The sequence below is a fragment of the Apis dorsata genome, unplaced genomic scaffold (genome assembly GCF_000469605.1).
Source record: "Apis dorsata unplaced genomic scaffold, Apis dorsata 1.3 scaffold_18, whole genome shotgun sequence".
Classification (NCBI taxonomy): Eukaryota; Metazoa; Arthropoda; class Insecta; order Hymenoptera; family Apidae; genus Apis; species Apis dorsata.
This window is the reverse complement of record NW_006263320.1, coordinates 155,686-160,768: the sequence shown is the minus strand read 5'-3', so window position 1 is coordinate 160,768 and position 5,083 is coordinate 155,686. Positions and strand designations below refer to the sequence as shown.

At 28.5% G+C, this 5,083-nt stretch overlaps 1 protein-coding gene across 4 annotated transcripts in view; it reads right to left on the bottom strand.

Annotated features, from left to right (window-relative positions):
• The window catches only part of LOC102678659 (polypeptide N-acetylgalactosaminyltransferase 5), a 28,891-nt gene extending 25,084 nt beyond the window's left edge, over positions 1-3,807 (bottom strand). The window contains exon 1 of one of the 4 annotated variants that reach the window (XM_006607749.2): positions 2,942-3,807. The gene's annotated coding sequence lies outside the window, so the exon portion shown is untranslated. Of the gene's footprint in view, positions 1-141; positions 441-2,941 lie in introns of those variants that run through there. The other 3 variants (XM_031509481.1, XM_006607748.2, XM_031509485.1) reach the window with 3 other exon arrangements.
• Positions 3,808-5,083: the final 1,276 nt, after the last annotated feature.

Here is a 5,083-nt window from a genome sequence, read left to right as displayed (position 1 = left end):
AAAAAAAAAAAAAAAAAACGAAAGAAAAAAGAGGAAAAAAAGAAAAATATATATCAAAATAGTTATCAAATACATGGAATAATAACGATCATATTGTATAAAAATTAATTTATTGATTTATTAGAAGTATATCAAACATACCGAATATATGCAAGACTAATGTTCCAGCACGTAGTGTTACAAATCCAATCATAAAAGAACTGCGTGACTTGTTGAAAACCATGACTGTGTGGGTCGAATGTCGTGAACCATTCTCGTTACATCGTAACGAGCTGTCTCTAAAGGTTTCTCATCCAAGTATCGATAAACTGCAACGAATATAGGTACCTCAGTTTCATAAAGCCTACTAATTCATGCCAAGTTTATACACATACATATTCGAAAATTTACACTATTATCCTATCTTCGTTGACATGTTAACACAACAAAATTAAATTTTTAATCCAATAACTTCCAAATTGCAATTTTTTCTAAATAATAATTTTATATATCAAACATAAAATATGATATAACGACAAAATTGCGAATTATCTATATATTCGAAAGAAAAAAAAAATTAGAGGTTAGATACGATCCATATACGAACTATCGTACGAATTATCGTATATAGATAATTATAAGTCAATTTTATGACATGTTACTGGTATAACACAGATTTTTAAAAGATATTTAATGAAATAATTCATTTCAAATAATGCTATTTATGCGCGCGAAAAACACTATTTATTTATATCGTTTACGAAAAGTATGTGCATCTACACGACATGGAAGATTTATTGTGAACAAATTACACTTTTTACTCGATGCAGTCATGTTCACGGTTTATTTCACTCACGAAAGTCGTCTAGTGATTCTATTTCCTTCTTTTCTTTTTTTATTTTCCTTTATTAAACGAAATGCGACGTATAATGACCGTTAACGTTTTAAAAGATCCTTCCCGTGACTGCGTAAAACGAACTACAATACCGACAGAATCATATTATGTCGTATATAGATCGAAATTTGAAAACGAAGCGGATATAGTGCATAAAATATAAGGTTAGTTGAAATTTTACGGTTCGTGCATAATTAACACGAGATGGAAAATAGAAAAAAAATGCACTTTAACAATGAAATCTTATCACGATTGATTAGAATCATTTAATCTCATTATGCTGTATTTAAAATAAATTAATTTAATAATAGATATTTTGATCCTCCAATCAGAAAAAAGAACCAATTATGTAGCCATCTTGAATCGATTAAGACGTTCCACTTTCGAACAAGTGAAATGAAATATTCATGTTTCGATTAAAGTTCTAAAAATTAACTTTATCCTTTGTTTGAATCTATTTATAATCAAGAAATAAAAAAAATCGATATTTGATTATTGATTTATTATAAATTTTTTTTTTTAATTTATCGAAAATTATAGTTACTAGATTATCATTTCCTATAATCAGTGTAAAACGATATTTTATCAATAGAAAATTTAACTTAAAAATATTTTTCATATATTAAATTATCATTTCTTTTTATTTATATATAATTTACAACATATAAGTTCCATTCAATTATTTTTTTATTGTAATACTGTAATCTACGAAAATAATATTGTTTTAATCCTATGATATCAGGATTTGTTCAGATTGTATCATGCATAATTTTCGAAATTTCTAAATTGCATATTATACTGACAGGAAATTTCATCATAATATCGACATTAATCGAACGCAAATCGTTCATATCTATTTATCATTAGTATTACAAATCGTTACTATAAGCAAATATGCTAATCACGCGGCATTATCAAGCAAACGGAATTATCCGAAATATATCTCGATATTAAATGCGATTTTAATGCATTCTCCGTGATCAAATTTTCAAGTCTATTATCGCATTTGTTCTAACTACACAAGGATCAGAGTTAAATACACGTGTCCTTATAGATTGAATAGCGTGCCGTTTTGAACTACGCAATTCACTCATCAACCTACGAGAAAGAATTTTACACGGTAGACCTTTCACTCGTTTTATTAATCAGTGTCGAGGTATGTTGCATTTACTTATTTAACGTTCTTCGATGGAAAAAACCGGCTTGTCTTCATGAATTATTTATCTACTGTTAATGAAGGTTATTCGCAATGATTCATAATGGATCGAATGATTTTTCATGTAAAATTAAAAAAAAATAAAACTCATTGTTAAAAATTTATAAATGATTTAAAACATTTGAATTATATATTTGAGTTTATGAAAAATTTAAATTTAACTATAATTTAAGCCAATCTTTAATTTGAAATTCCAGTTAACCTAACCTAATAGAAATCTAAACCAAATTCAAATTAAGCTTATTTATTCATACTTGTTATTTTTAATTGGATTTTATCTTTAAATTTTTTAATTACACAGTAATTATGATTATTTTTATACACTTTTTATATATATTTCCATTCATACTTCATAAATATTATATCATTCCAAAAATATTCGAATTAAAAGTTTCCTATATTCTTACTATGAAACTATACTTTCAGATTCTATTCGTCTAATAATTTATTCAAAAATGATTCAATTAAAAATCTTTGATGGATTAAAACAAAATTTAATTTGAAAGACCTTGAAAATACAGTAAAAGACGAGCAGGTGTGCCGCATTCCTTTAAACGGAATACCGACATAGCCGGTAGAATAAGATTACTTGTTTCACGACCGGACTGGCAAGAACAGGATGGAATCCGTGCATTACAATTCTATAGTGAATTGGAAATACGTGCTACACTAAATATAAATATGTATATATATTTATATATGTGCATATATATTGTTGCAAGAATAGTATAATTACACACGTCCACATCTGAGAACAAATATTACGTATATACCTATCCACGTAGCACCGTTACGTTGGAACACCACATGGTCGGGTAGCGGTCGCGTGATACGAGCTAAAAAGACATTACCCAGTTTTATCCTGCTTTAGAGCGCGTTCTTTCGTTCGGTGTTTGGTCAGCCTCTGGTTCACCCGACGTTATTTCGTTTTGAGCACAACATAAAATTATGAATGTCCGTCGGATTCGTGCTCTACACACCACAGTAGTCTGTTATTAGACCCACAGTAATAGCAACGTGGAATTCATCGTGGCACGTAACAAGATATCAATATGTCACTGTAAACCCGGACGTTTTGCGATTGTTGTAATCTTATACACGTCAACACGAAACGTTCGCGAAGCACGATTGTTCGTGCAGAGTACGAAAGGAAAGCAGGACGCGGAATGCACACACGACGATGGATCAGACTGGCGAGAGACGCCAGGTGCGAGCAGCGGACAATCGGTCAAACTTCTCGTCGAATGCACTTAACACGACGGCGTACGATGTCACACACGCGGTCTGTTCCCGTGACTGTAGACGTGTCTACTTTCTGCGAGCAACGGTTGATTAGCACGAATTTCATTGATACGCACCTCTTATGACCTAGTAACAAGAACGCCTCCAGGTGCACATCCCGTACGTCGCACATACGTGTACATCCGACACTGCAGAGCCACTGAAAGCAGCGCCGAGGTTAGAGTATCGAAGTGGGGACACCTGTTCAACATCCGTAGCAGCACTTTCTATACTCTGATGGCAGTGCGTGGCCCCGATATCGATAGTGGTCACGATTGCCAATGTACGCACAATCGAGAGCTCCGTCGACTGAGTCGAGATTTATCGGACGCGAAATAACTTTGCTACACTTCATTCAACGCTCGACTCGCTCTCATTGATTCGCAATGGCGATCAGTGCACCACATGTGGTCATTATTTGAATTACTTTGAAAACTTTAACTCGGATGATATATAGATCATAGAATCTTTAAAAAAATGAAATTTATTTGGAATAAAATATATATATATATATTTGAAATAATTTCTTCTTACCTTTATTATTATTATCTTTATTTTTTATGCAATATTTTAAATAAAATTTTTTATTTTTAACAATTCAAATTCAATTTCTATGAGCAGTTAAAAAGTCTAGTAAAAGTAAAATATATATTTTTTAATGCGTAATTTACGATTTTCGCATATTCTCATGATACAACTAGAAGAGATTTGTAGAATTCCGGAAATACCGATTGTGCAAAAAATGATCGATATTGTAACGTCACAAACGAGAAACAGAACAGAGATGACATCTTGTGAGATTTTGTATAACATATTCTAAAATACCAACCTTACAAAAGATGTGTCTTATGCCATTTAGTACATTATAATATAATTACACATATATATAATTAAATTAAAGAAAAACACAATAAAAATCTGTGCTATATGTTTTATTATTTTAGGAACTAAAAAGAGAGAAATAAATTTATTCAAAATAAACATCAAATTATTATATATTCATATATAAGAATATGTATAAAAAAATTTTATCTATTATGATATTTTAGAATTTAGTTTTGTTAAAAAATTTTTTTTACATTTTTAATTGTTGAAATAATAAATTAAGATTAAGTATTTTTAAAATTATAATATAGAGAATATAAGAAGTACTCCAATTTTTTTACGAAGATATTTCAGAAATTGAACGTTATATTCTCACATGATAATTTATCTACTAATAATATCAAATAAAATAATTAATTAATATAGATTATTAACTTTTCTTTTATTATTTTGTAATTTTATGTAAAATAAAATAATTGTAAAGATAAATTATTAAATTTTATCTATTTTATTATTAAATTTATTATTTGTTAATGATCAATGATATTTGCTTATAAGATAAACTTTTTTATCAACTGTATATTGAATTCCTACTTTATCAACTATATATCAAATTCCTACTTTATCAACTATATATCAAATTCCTACTTTATCAACTATATATCAAATTTCTACCTTATCAACTATATATCAAATTCCTACCTTATCATTACATGATAAAGTGAATTCTCTATATCATGGTATGGTATAAAATTTTCAAAATTTTAATTTTAAGAATACAATAATAATTTTTTTTTTTTGAATTATAAATAATTATATTCAATTTTCAATATTGCTTGAAGACATATTTAATCTATATTTATTTTAATAAATTCTTGTAATTTTCT